The sequence below is a fragment of the Ailuropoda melanoleuca genome, chromosome 15, assembly GCF_002007445.2.
Source record: "Ailuropoda melanoleuca isolate Jingjing chromosome 15, ASM200744v2, whole genome shotgun sequence".
Taxonomy (NCBI): domain Eukaryota; kingdom Metazoa; phylum Chordata; class Mammalia; order Carnivora; family Ursidae; genus Ailuropoda; species Ailuropoda melanoleuca.
Genome location: NC_048232.1, coordinates 44,824,163 through 44,838,275, shown reverse-complemented (window position 1 = coordinate 44,838,275; position 14,113 = coordinate 44,824,163). Strand labels below are relative to the sequence as shown.

The following is a 14,113-nucleotide window of genomic DNA, read 5'->3' as shown; positions in this document are numbered from 1 at the left end:
CTTCTTCGGATATTTTTGAGAACTAAGAGCTGTTTGACTAGATACTTATATTCTAACCCTTAACCCTTTAAGAACTACTTCTTAAAATAAACAATAGAAACCACCTAAGCACATGGCAAGGCTCTATACAATTTTAGAAAATTTGGGCATTTCATAAAATTCTTTATATTGCTGAATTCAATAACTAAAGAGGTTCAGAGATTAGAATAGATCTTTGGAAAATATGTTCCCCAGCCATCTAGCATCTGCTTAACTAGAAAAGAGTTTATTTAAAAAAAAAAAAAAAGGCAAAATGACAGATATGAGATATGAGGAGAGGGAAGAAGTGGGCCGAAATGGAATATAATGTTTGAGAACACTAAAATTTGAATTGGCAAAAAATGCCCCAATGCCTAAAAATTGATTACCTCCCTACACTTTGTTCCTGTCCAATGCTGCCATGCAAGGCCATCTTTAAAGTGCAATCCATCCTTGGGCAGACACAGTACCAGTGTCGTGCAGGCAGGTCATGGTGAGGACCTAATACACTGGCAAAGCATGGGAATACTGGGTCAGAATGATCAACCACCAAGAGTCCTCTGTATATGATGACACCCAAGCCCACCTGAAAAAAAAATGATGAAGGAGACATATGCTATCTGGGCCAGGACACCGGGATTAACATTCCAAATAAACAGAAGAGAGCAAGGCTGCCCCAATCCCTAGGGGTAGAGTTATCCAGGAGAGCTCAGATTCACCAGGACAGGCCTCCATCTGAGATGCTTCTAGATTGTCATAAAGGAGTGCTTTTAGTGTGACATCACAGGACAACTGGAAAGATGAAAAGCATGGGTTGCTGGAGGACATCATTTTCACCACTTGGCAAAAGCTTGACTGCAGTAGGAGGGAATGAAGCCAATGGAAACCACAATGAGAGACTAACATGGGGCAAGCCTCCTGATGATCTCATTGGAGGCCCTGAAACCACTCGTCGCTACTAGTTCTAGTCCCAGACTTCCCAGTTATGTAACCCTTGTCGGTTAAGCTGAGTTGAGTTGGTTTTCTGTCATATGCAACCAAAATGAACTCACCAACTCGGTAGTTGTTTGGCATCATGTGTTTCCTCATACTCACGGAAGCAGAACCACAGAAAGAAGAGCTCATAACTCAAACGTGCAGGAGAACAGTACTCTAGAACATAGAGAAACAGAATAAAAGGATTGTAGGAGTAGGGGCAATTATTTCCATGGTATAATTTGTGTTATAAATAATAATGCTAGCTAATTACATCTATTACACCCTTCTTCTGAATGTCTTTATATACTAATTCACTTAATCCTCCCCAATACCCATTGAGGTAGGTGCTAATATTATCCTCCCCATTTTGCAGGTAGGAAAATCAAGACACAGAGACTAACTTGCCTGATGTTATGAAGCTAGGAAATGGAAGACCTGTGGTCCAGATTCCAGGTAGTCTGGTTCCCCCGGCTTAATCACTATACACAGGGTCACTCTTTAAACAGAAAGGAATTTGCTGGCATGACTGGTGAGTTGGAAGTCTGCTTGTAAAAACTATTATAAATGTTTTATTTCCTTTGATCTGTTGCATTAGTCTCTTAATGACTGATTCCCTTGGAGAAGCTAGCCACATAAGAAAATAAAAGGCCAAAAAGCAAAAGCCTGCTCAATTAGATTTATTTGTCTGTGTTTCAAGATAAAGAACTGTACACTATTTCACTCATTCCCTTAAAAAATTTTAGTAACAAAGCTTGTGAATATTGTCAAAAGAGGAAACGCAAACAGAACCTACACTCAGGTCTATATTGCGGCCATTAATAGGAAGAAAAACATGAGGAAGGAAAAAGCATGATAACGTTAGAAGAAAAAGGGACATGGATAGATTTTAAAAATATGAAGAGATGGAGACAGCAAGACAGAGAAGGGCAGATACTAAATTATGAAAAAGAAAGGAATATACACTTGCAGACGAGACGCTCTGACACTAAGAGAAAGAGAGAGAACGAGCACCACAGGAACAACAAAATACTACCTGCGGAAATCGAGCTAGACTGTCAGCTCCCTTGAGGACAAGTCCTGTGTCTGATTTGTTGGCCCCTATTTTCCCCAGAGCCAAGCACAGTGCCTGACAGAGAGTAGACGCTCGAGAAATAACTGTTGTCCAAGTAAATGAAGAAGGGAGATAAAAAAAACACAGAGAAGACAAGAGCCAGGAAAGACGTCTGTGTACTCATTGAGCATGCAGAGTTTGGAATCAGGTGGCTCTGGGTTCAGATCCTAGCTTTCTATCTCCAGATTTATGTGATTTGGAGTAACATACTCCCTACTTTCAGTATTTTTCTGTCTCAAGTTCTTCATATGTAAAAGTAAGACCAGGTTCCGGATATTTAGCTATTTTTCTCTTCAGACCAGCCCTCTGTATTCTGCTCCGTGATGCTGGGGCTGCGACCACACGTCGGCTTGTTCCCGACGGCATGATTTTCCTCAAAGCTTCTTCACGCGAGCCACGAGCGGTTCTCTCCTACCGCAGCAACGAAACCCAGTTTGCAGTTTCTTCAGCACCCCTGGTCCCCCCTCAGATGCCTCAGCAGCAGCAAAGGCCCGAGATTCGGGTCTGAAGTTTGACGATTCCAGCCTCTGCCCTTTGTTTCCCCAGTCCTAGCGGTGGTACCTGCTTCCTATAGCTGCTGACTCCTTGCAAGAACCTTAGAGTCTTCTTTTTACCCTTTTAGTTACTAATTATCAGCTTTATACCTGGTTAACAAGTCTTTCTATGTCATTTTCTCTGTTTACTTAATTAATTTATGTATATATATATTATTTATTTATTTATTTTTAGAGCAGGTGAAGGTAGAGAGGGAGGGGCAGAGAGAGAGCAAGAGAGAGAATCCCAAGCAGGCTCCACACCTAGCCCAGAGCCTGTTGCTGGGCTTGATCCGACCACCCTGAGATCATGACCTGAGCCGAAATCAAGAGTCAGACACTTAAGCACCTGAGCCACCAAGGTGCCCCACCATTTTCTTCCCGGAATTGGGGGTGTGGATATCTGATGTGCTCAGAATATTGCCTGACAGTAGTAAGAACTCAGTAACTGTGAGCTAGATAATGTAGAGAGACACAGCAGAACATTCAAGCAGTAATGCCGAAGATAATACAAATGGGCTTTCGTGGCACACCACCTTGAGTTTATGACCTTCGAAGACTTCGACAGCTGTGCTCTGCGTTCACAGCTACGGGCGCAAAGTATCCAAGTCAGAGTCCGTATGCCATTGAGGCTAAGACACCATTGATTGTCACACACACCGTTAATCCAGTGTATTACTAAGAAAATTACTAATAACTACCGCTTAAACTATGGTATATTGTAGATTGTGAGGCTCATTCTGATAATCAAAATATTAAAATGTGAAAAAACGTATGCCATTGAATTGATGAAATATAGTATTTACATTGAACTGTGGTGAATTTTAGGTAATGCTTGGATGGATCTGTAGTCATTCTTTATCTCTTCCTCTGTAGTACCGACACCAAAAATACACACACACACACACACAGGAAAAGTGAAGATGAAGAAACACATTTCCTGGCCCCGTATGGATCCGTATTCAAGAGTCCCTGAGGAAGCCAGCACTGGAAACTGGCTCCAACAAAATAAATCTTTGATTTGGTGTGGCCTGCCTGTGTTAACCAAGGGCTCACCTCCCTCACCCAGCAAAGACTTCCAGAGTATTCTGAGCAAAATAAGTGAGCACACAAATCACAGGCAAATCAGAAGTTTGCTTTCCATTCAAACTGAGGAGGAATGGGAACCTAAAGTGGAAAGTGCCCTTGCTTATTAGCCTGACTGGTGGTCTGAACTAAAATTATCCTGCGCTCAGAACACTCTGTGGGCTTTTATGCATCAAGCTTTTTAAAGCTCCAATCCAAGTATGTTTTGGAATATGGTTATAATCAGAAAAACAAGGAATACAAAAATAACTCTTTATGAGTCAATGTATTTCCTGCCCCAAATAAGTTCTTACTATAGCTGGCCCTGCACAGCCCTGATCACGTAGGGGAAACAGCCTGGGCCTGACGCCACATCACGCACCCTCCAGGCTGCCTGCCTCTGTATCAAGTCACTGACCACAAGAAAGTGATGAATCGATGGGCAGAGGGAAGAAGTGAGGGGCAGGAGCAAGAGAGAAACATGAGGGGGCACCTGGGTAGCTCAGTAGGTTAAGTGTCTGCCTTCAGCTCACGTCATGATGCCAGGGTCCTGGAATTGAGCCCCATGTCGGGCTCCCTGCTCAGCTGGGCTCCCTTCTCTCTCTGCCTGCTGCTCCCCCTGCTTGTGCTCTGTGTCTCTCTCACTCTCGCTCTGTCTCAAATAAATAAAAAAAATCTTTAAAAAAAAGAGAGAGAGAGAGAGAAAGATGAATGTGAGACGGATTGGCACTTGAAGAAAGAGGACTAAATGAAAACTCTTCAGACGGGTTTCATTGGCCAGGGTTGCTTTTCTTGAATTTTCACCCACTGGTCAAATGGGGGAAACCGCAGTCTGTCTTTTTCCACCCTCCATCTTCTGACTTGATCTGAAAGTGGAAAACTGCCAGAGAGCCTCAAGCCTCTTCTACAGCTCTGTGCACTTGTGGGCAAACATTTGTTTAATAAACCTTGCCGTGCTTCTGTCTTAACTCCCACATCTGTGCCCGAGCTATGTGAAGAACGGGTTTCGTGGGACTGTGGAAGTGTTTGTTTTGTGGAGATAAGAGTCTCTCTCAGAAACCCTAAACAAATTGCTGGAAAGAATACAGAGACTAGGCATAGAGAGGGAGTTAGATTAATCAGGTGTTGTATGATATGCCCTGTTTATTGCGCACCCTATACAACTAGCATTGTGTGAGGCACTAGGGATACAAAGACAAATAAGAGAGTTCTAGCCTCTAGAAGCTCATGTCTAATCAATGTGTAAACAATCCACCCAATACTTTCCGAAAGTAAAAGCTGAGTTGAAGGGTCAGGGCCCACAGAAATAACAGAGGAGGAAGTAAATAAGAGGCAATCACCCCAGGACCTTTGCACTTGCTATTCTCCCTCAGCTGGAGCTCTCTCCTGAGATATCCTTGTGGCTCACTCCTTCAGCCATGCTCAGAAAAAGGCCAGAATCAGGGAGAGGGAGGTAAGATAGATGAATCTGTAGGGTTTGTATCGTCCCTGGGATCTTCCAATCAAACCAAACGTACCAGATCTCTTACCATATTACTCGCCAACTTTGCTCACAGCACGTTCTCGCTTCACATGTGTGTCAGCTTTCTCTGTACCAAATCTCTCAGAGATGATCAGTATTTCTGAATCACATATATTCTGGGATAAGCCCCTCACAGAAACCTAAGTCAAGCCCCCTCCTTGGTTACTCAGTAACCAGTCCAGGTCCCCATGTGCAGTAAAGACATGGCCCTCTGGAACTCTAGGCGGCAGCTGCCGTGGAGGTGGAAGGGCAACGTTATGCTATTGCTGGCTGGCATGGCTCACGAGAACCAACAGAGTCTTAAAAATTTTGCAAGCCAGCGGCGCCTGGGTGGCACAGTCTGTTAAGCCAGGGGCTCTTGTTTTCAACTCAGGTCATGATCTCAGGGTCGTGAGATCAAGCCCCACATCAGGCTCTGTGCTCAGCATGCAGTCTGCTTAAGACTTTCTCTCCCTCTCCCTCTGCCCCACCCCATTGTGTGCTCTCTTTCTCTAAAAATAAATAAGTAAATAAATAAATCTTAATTTTTTTATTTTATTTATTTATTTTTTTTGGCTAGCCAGCTGATGACACATTGGTAGCTTGAAGTCAGCCTTGGCATGATTATTGAAACCATTCAAATCAGCCAGTGGTACATATCAGGGCTCCTTTTCCTTCTGGAAAACCTGTTGTTAAGTATTGACTAGCACACCATCGTCAAGGATGGTCCTTCTGGGTTGCAGGGAAGAGCTCTGATCAAATGGCTCCATTAGCAAGAATGAGCCAAAACGTGTGCAAGGGGACAGAGCGCCACACCCTCCTGGGCCCCACGCCGGGACCAAAGTCCTCACATGCTCTATGGTCAACTACTCCCTAAGGAGGGGTTGGCAAACGTTCTGTAAAGGGCCGGAGAGTCAGTATTGTCAGCTTTGCAGGCCTTCTGGTCACTATGGCTACTACGCAAGTCTGTCTTTGGAGCACAACAGTAACCATAGATAGTATGTAACCATTTGCTGTGGCTGTATTCTGACAGAATTGTATTTATGGACACTGAAATTTGAATTTCATATCATTTTTATATGTCATAAAATATTATTCTTCTTTTTATCTTTTTCCAACCATTTACAAATATAAAAACCGTGCTGAGCTCACAGGCTGTACAAAATTAGACAGTGGGCTGGGTTTGGCCCACGGGCTTACAGTTTGCCCAACACTGCCTCGAAGTATAACATATTGAGTAGCGCCTAAGTTGGGAAACATGACCCCACGTCTCAATGAATAGCAATAACAATTCTCATTACTGAGAAGTTTTTGCACTGAGTGCTATCTTAAGAGATTTGTATACATTTGCTCATTTAATCCTTAAAACGATCCAAAAGTAAATAATATTATTAATGCTTAGAAAAGAAAATTAACATGGTCAAGGTCACACAGTGGTAACATGGCAGAGCTGGCAAGGATTTGGATTCATTTTTGCCTAATTCGAAAGTCTATTCTCTTAGCCTCTGCTACCCTCATTTGAAATTGTGGGTCTTGTGTGCAGGAAATAATCCTGATCGTTCACCACCAACACAAGTATTTATCCTCCTTCAGCCATTGCTTGTGGCCAGCCCATCTTTCCCTTTTCTTCCCCCCATTTGTGGGCCCTACAAGCCATCCAGCAGACTCACCCTAGGATGGGCAAGGTCACATTTACAACTTTATCTTCTTAAAGGAACTCCATAAAATGTGCAAACAGGTTGAGTAGCACTTGCAACTTATTGCCAAAAGTCAGCCTAAAAAGAGGCACCTGGGTCACATGAGGGTCAGTGGAGCCCTGGGCTGGCTCCACCCTTGAGGGACACGGGGCAAGTCTAAGCTGACAAATGTCTTCTCCATCTCAGGAGCTGACAGGACAAATCTAGGAGCTCTATTTTAACCATTTTTAAAATAAGGCACAGAAAATTAATTCTTGAGAAGACAGTGACTCCTGGAGGAAAAAAATTTACTTTGGTTTTGCGTGTGTGTGTGTATTTATGGAAGTAATGTCCAGAATATTCAGAAATGAAAAAAAGCACAAATTATAAGGTTAAATTATTTCTAGGAAATAAATGTCATAATTTCTGTAATTACCTTACTACTACTTTAGCAAAAAAAAAAAAAACTTGATGAAACATATGAATATTTCTAGCCCTAAGTGAGATGTTTCATTAAGAAAAAAATGATAAAATGCCTTAAACAAATAGGATGAAAGAACAAAAGACAGATTTTCAAGAACATAAATAACTTTGTGTACCTTGAGTTTTAAGATAAATCAGAGGGATGGTGACCTGGGTGTAACTGAGTGGTGTCCTGACAATGATTTTCCAGTTTAGGTCAGCCCTGACCACAGATGAGCCTTCACTTGGCCATTAATTTTACTCAGCTTTGAAATAAGTCCAATCTATCCTTGCCAGTAAAACTCAGAAATCCAAGCACACGTTTAAAGGAAAATTTATTTCAACCTTGAAGACCAGGATGAACATTCACTGGCTTATGGAGAAAGTTGATTTGTCCCCTTGGGAACAAATCTTTAGCTCTTTAAATAATACAGTGCCCTGCCTGCTTAACCTTGGAAAGGGTCAAACTACAGGTGATGGAGCCCAGGCTTCCAAAGAAGAACCAGATGTCAGAGTGGGAATAATCAAAAAGACTGATACTGATGGTATCTAGTGCTGGTGGGAGTTTGGGGAGCTTCGGATGGAAGTGTAAATTGGTGCAACTTTGCTGGAGGAAGGAACGTTCCCGGAGAAAAAATTGGCAACGTGTAGAAAAGCCTTTTTTAAAAAAAGTCTTTGCTGGAAGGGAGGGGAATGGAGGGATGGGTAACTGGAAGATGGACATTGGGGAAGGGTGTGTGTTGAAATGAACACTGGGTATTATATGACTGATGAATCACAGGCCTGTACCCCTGAAACAAATAATATATTATATGTTAATTAATTGAATTTAAAAAACAAATTAAAAAAATTAAAATAAAAGTCTTTGTCTTAGAAGTCCTGCCCCTGGAAATTTGCCTTAAGGAAATGGATAAATGTGTTAATATAAACAAACAGGTTGGTAATTACCAGAGAGTTTACAGTACTGATAAACTTGAAGTGACCTGAGCATTTATCAATAGGAATTTTGTTAAATGATTATGGCATATCTACACAATGAGAAATATGAAGCCATGAATTAGAATGATATGGCTCTGTATTTGTAGACATGGAAAAAGAGATGTTTATAGACTTGTAAGTGGAAAAAAGCTATGTGACCTTTGATTCTACTAGGGAGGGGGACGTGTGTACGAGTGTGTGTGTGTGTGTGTGTGTGTGTAAGCATGCACACAGAACAAATCTGAACGGGACAATTTTTACAGAAATTATTTTTGAGTAGTGTCAGCTTAATTTTAATCTTTGTATTTCTCTGTACTTTCTGAATTTTCAGGAATAAGTATGCATTATTTTCTTAATTAGAAAAAAATTTACATAAACAAAAATTCTCCAAGAACTAGCTAGTAAGAGCTGGTTATCCTCTTCCTTTAGTTTTAACCCTCTAGTTAATTCTGATACCCTTTTTTTCTTTTTCTTTCTTTCTTTTTTTTTTTAATACCACTTTTTTCTTCATGACATCTGCTGTGATGGGTTCTCTACCATAGGCTTCTCAGAAGTTGAGGTATTCAGGTTATTTCCATTTTCTTTTGAAGCTCTTAGCATACATGTGTATGTTTTTTAAAGGTGAAATAACTAAAGAGGGTGCCAAAATTTGTAGTCTATTAGAACTATTTACATTTAACAAATTACTGCTTTTTTTTAAAAGATTTTATTTATTTATTCGACAGAGATAGAGACAGCCAGCGAGAGAGGGAACACAAGCAGGGGGAGTGGGAGAGGAAGAAGCAGGCTCATAGCGGAGGAGCCTGACGTGGGGCTCGATCCCATAACGCTGGGATCACGCCCTGAGCTGAAGGCAGACGCTTAACCGCTGTGCCACCCAGGCACCCCAAATTACTTTTATCATCAAGAAAAGCATTCTCTATGATTCTCTAGAACAAATCGGATCCATGGGGAAGGTCTGCTTGCACTGTACGCAGACCGTCCTATGGCAGAGAGCACAGTTCAGTGGTAGAGTGCGGTCCCGTAATTGGCCACAGATTTAAAGTAGTATCACGAAGTTCCTCCTCTTCCAACTCTAGCTGGCTGTATACACCTTTGGAGATAATATCAGAAACCAAAATATCCAAAATCAAAATTTGAGGCCCTTTGGGAATGTATGCCTGGAGCCACGGGGCCCTCCTGATACCTTTGTATGGGCTCTGTCTCTGTTCCGAGCTAGACTGCTTCAGTACAATGGCGTACTGCATTCTATCCAGCCCGCATTTCCCTCAGTCTGGCTTTTCCAGGCTGTTCTCTCAGTCTCTGGGCGTAGAGCTTCCAAAATATGGTCTAGGTGCCCCTCAGACTATTTCACCAACAGCTTTTACACCGGAGAGTGCGGCCCTCTGAGAAGCCTGGCTGCCTGGTGCATACGGAGAGGGCCCAGCCGCACACTGTCCTGCTGCGGTTTCTCTGCAGCCTGCAGAACCAAAGTTCTGGAAATAGTGATTCGGGGGCTGTGACAAGACAACACTGTCCATGATGGGGAACTACAGTGCTAGGGGTAGACGAAGGAACGTTAGACACCTGTCCGTGTCCGGGAAACTCCAGATACAGCCCAAGAACCATAGCGGCACTAACGTAAAAGCCGGGGTCACGTCGACATTTCTATATGACGGGGAGACTGGGATTTAGCATCTTGAGCAAGACAGAGATGGATCATTCACACAGTGACTTCCTGGAGCAGAACCAGCTGAGCCGGCCGCCATGATGCTTCTTTTTGTGCCAAATTCCTCTGCAAGCTGGACAGAAGCATTCACTGGGAGCTCAGAGTCCTCAGCTTCCACGGTGAAAACTGAGCAAGGGTGGCCATCACAGAAGAGGAGACAAAACACATCTAAGTATCTCTGTGAGTCATACGACCTGCGAGTAGCATCAGGAATGGACACAACAGACAGACATCTTTGGCAAGTGGTGCCACATATAGGGCAGATGCTCTGAAAAACATTTTTTGCTTGTTCGCTTTTGAGTCTTCTATTAGTGACATCAATAGCCCATGCAAGCCCTCTCCTTTATTTGACTTATAAATTAATTTGTTTAATAATGAAATTATTACACATGCTCCCCATGGTCCTTTCATCATAGGCAATCATTTTCATGTATTTAGTGTGGATATTTTAATTGCAAGCATTTTTGCAAAACATGCAATGTTTTCCTTGCGTTCAGGGATTTTTAACTTACTAAATGGTTACGTTAAACATCTCATTCTGTTTTCCGGCTTTTCCACTAAACATGAGTGTGGCTGTATGTTGCTAGTTTCCATATTGCTATATGTATAGCTAGTTTCCATATTGCTATATATATAGCTAATTCGTTGTCCCTGGCTGCTGCATAAGGTGCCACTCCTGTATCTCCACAACACGTTACCCATTTGCTTTCCAGCAATGGGCAGACACCCACAAATAATATTGCACTTAACATTATTGCACGTGTCTTCTCATAGACCTGTGTGAGAGTATCCCTGGGATATATACCCAGGAACTATATTGTTCGAACACTGGATATGTGTATGCTTAATTTGACTAAACTCTGCATGATTGCTTGCCAGAATGGTTGTACTAATCTATACGTGCATTAGCATTGTCTGAAAACTCTTCTGTCTCCACATCCCCAGGGGAGGCATCATTTTCAAGGAGTAGGTCACAATATGGAGCCCCTCCCTTTTAGACTCTGGACCTTTTGTGTCTTATTCCCAGGCTGGATGCCTGAGCTCACAGCACCCGGGGAGCTCCTGGGAATCTGTACTGAGAATGCCCATTGCTAGTGCTTCCTGGAAAAAAGATGAATTAATGTGCCCACTGCGAGTCAGTCATTCAGCACATATTGAGTGCCTACTACGTGCAAAGCTCCATAACTAATGGAGAAAGTCTCATGTGGTATCTTTTTTGTATTTAGAAATTAATGGAGAAGAATGGTACTGATTTAAATTCTTTTTTAAAAAGATCTTATTTATGTATTTATTTATTTGTCAGAGAGAACACAAGCAAGGGGAGTGGCAGACAGAGGGAGAAGTGGACTCCCCATTGAGCAGGGAGCCCGATGTGGGACTCAATCCCAGAACCCTGGGATCCTGACCTGAGGGGAAGGCAGACACTTAACCGACTGAGCCACCCAGGTGTCCCTTGATTTAAATTCATCTAAATAAACAACCACAAGCACCCAAGGTTATAAACGCAAATTTCAGGATGCTGTGGGGAACCTTACTTAAACAAGAATGGAAGCATCACAGGGACAGGGAGTTTCAATACTGTACTCCAGCTTCCAGAAGAGTGCCTGACATCGAGTTGTCCCTCATAAATATTTGCTAAATGAATGACTAGATGAAAAGAGGGTCAGTGTTCAGGGCGGGCTTCCCTAAGAACATGATGCTCAAACTAAGCCGTGGAAGATGAGCAAGGGTCAGTCAGGGCAACGTGATGGTGGTGGTGGTGGCGTGGGGGTAGCAGGAGCTCCCCCCCCCCAAGGAGTTGGAGCTGGGTGCAACGCCTAAACCTATCTATGCAGATACCCTCACCCGTGGCCTCAGGCACAGGTGCCCTGGAAGGCTGATCCCTCTTCTCAAGAAAGCTGTTGGGAGCAAGTTCAGACCTGTGAGGCAGAGCCATAAACAATAGTAGGAAATCGTGTAGCCGGGAGCAGAAGACAATGTTTCTATAGCATGAATTGGGAAAAAAAATTATTTTGCAGTATAGGAAAAAGAGAACACGTTTAAAATCAGGCCCCTGAATTGGAATCCTCCTGCTGTCTCTCTCAGCAGCTAAGTAAACATGTACAAGTGATCTAATCTCCTTTAGCTTCCTCAGGAGCAAAAAATAGGAAGGATGATACCAACTTTATAGGGGTTTTGAGATACGTTATATCTCTAAGACACTATATAACAATAAGATCTATTATTATAATGATAGTAGCTCTTGTTGAACACTCATTTGCTAAGCACTTTATTTAAATTTTCTCTTCTATCCCTAGTACCTACTTCATAGGGCTCTGGTGCGCACTTAAGCACTTAGCGCCTGGTGCAAAAAGCCCTCAAAAAAATGTTAGCGATTATCTAACATAAATAACACAAATCTTCCTATTTTACAGATGAAGAAACTGGGGCTTAGAGAGTTAAAGGGGAGGCCATAAATATTGTAACTTGTCCTAAACAGACACACCGGAATGTGCCAGCTTACTTCTGGGCACTCTGAACCTTTATGACAAACATCAATGGACTTCATAAGCCTTGTTTAACACTGGAGGTAATTTAAATTAGGAGATACTGAGTCACTTCTTCATTTTCCCTTGAAGAAATAGGAAAATTCTATTACGGTGCCTGATAATTACTACCTATTTAATTTCTGAAGGAATCCAAAACTGGGCCAAATCTAGGTCGCTGAATTCCAGAGAGTCACTTGAATTTTCTTTTAAACGAAATAAACCCAAGGCATGAAGATGTTCAAGTATTCCAGAGAGAGGATAAATCATTTGAAAGAGACATATGGGAGCCTCAAGCATTCTTCTCTCTGTCTCTCTCTCTCTGTCTCTCTGTAATTTATTTTCCAAGGAAGATTTCACTCAGATGGAGTAATCTGTTTCCTGAGAGAGTCCAGGAATTCTCTTTGGGTCTCTTGAGGCTCTGGTTGAAGGTACAGTGATTAACTCAGTCCAGATGAAAAACCAAATGTTTTCTATCCATTCTTCCCAGGCTCTCTTCTCTTTCTCTCCCCTTCCCCCAGCTCTTTGAGTTTTTAACCTGTGATCTCTTCTTAGCACATGGATTTTCAGAGAGGGTACTGCCAGAGATGGAAATGATTTATTTTACAAGATGGTCTAGATATCTCGGGCTTTCGGCCAGGCACAAAAAGGACTTGTGACAGTGTGGAGACATACAGACCCAGGGAAGAAAATCCTCACACACAGTATGGAGTGGTTCCTGACCAGAGTTGTGGAGACTTCACCCACACTCTCAGAAAGGCGCTCAGACTCCTGTGAGAGGAAAATCGCTGAAATCACACACACACACACACACACACACACACACACGGAGTAGGAGAAAGGAAGATGGAGGGAAAAAATGGAGATGATTTAAATTAGGTGCAGTTCATATTAACGGTATACTAGGCAGGACTTGAGGGAATAGCATGACGAATAATGAAAATAAATCCAAAATACAATTTTTAGGGCTCCTGCGTGGCTCAGTTGGTTAAGTGGCTGCCTTTGGCTCAGGTCATGATCCCAAAGTCCTGGGATCGAGTCCCATGTTGGGTTCCCTGCTCAGTGGGAGGTCTGCTTCTCCCTCTGCCTCTCCCCCCACTTGTTCTCTCAATCTCCTCTTGCATGCTCTCTCTCAAATAAATAAATAAAATCTTTAAAAATGAAATAAAATTTTTAAAACCTGAAAAAATACACAATCTATTTTCAGAATGAGTATAAAAACTATAGAAATTGGGGGTGCCTGGGTGGCACAGCGGTTAAGCATCTGCCTTCGGCTCAGGGCGTGATCCCAGCGTTATGGGATCGAGCCCCACATCAGGCTGTTCTGCTATGAGCCTGCTTCTTCCTCTCCCACTCCCCCTGCTTGTGTTCCCTCTCTCACTGGCTGTCTCTATCTCTGTCAAATAAATAAATAAAATTTAAAAAAAACTATAGAAATTGTGTTTTATCATATAATATTTCCAACTGGGGATGATTACACAGAACAGCTTGTGAAATGAATTCTTTCCATCTCTGGTTAGGATACTCCCTTTTCTCCTGAATTGGAGTTCCACAATGA

At 42.5% G+C, this 14,113-nt stretch overlaps 1 protein-coding gene across 17 annotated transcripts in view; it reads left to right on the top strand.

Annotated features, from left to right (window-relative positions):
• LOC105238883 overlaps positions 1 to 14,113 on the top strand; it is a 196,047-nt gene that overhangs the window by 150,775 nt on the left and 31,159 nt on the right. For 12 of the 17 annotated variants that reach the window (XR_004621015.1, XR_004621018.1, XR_004621022.1 and 9 more), the window contains one exon: positions 1,370 to 1,525. The exons of the other annotated variants lie outside the window; for them this stretch is intronic. The gene's annotated coding sequence lies outside the window, so the exon portion shown is untranslated. The remainder of the gene's footprint in view (positions 1 to 1,369; positions 1,526 to 14,113) is intronic. 17 annotated transcript variants of the gene reach the window in all.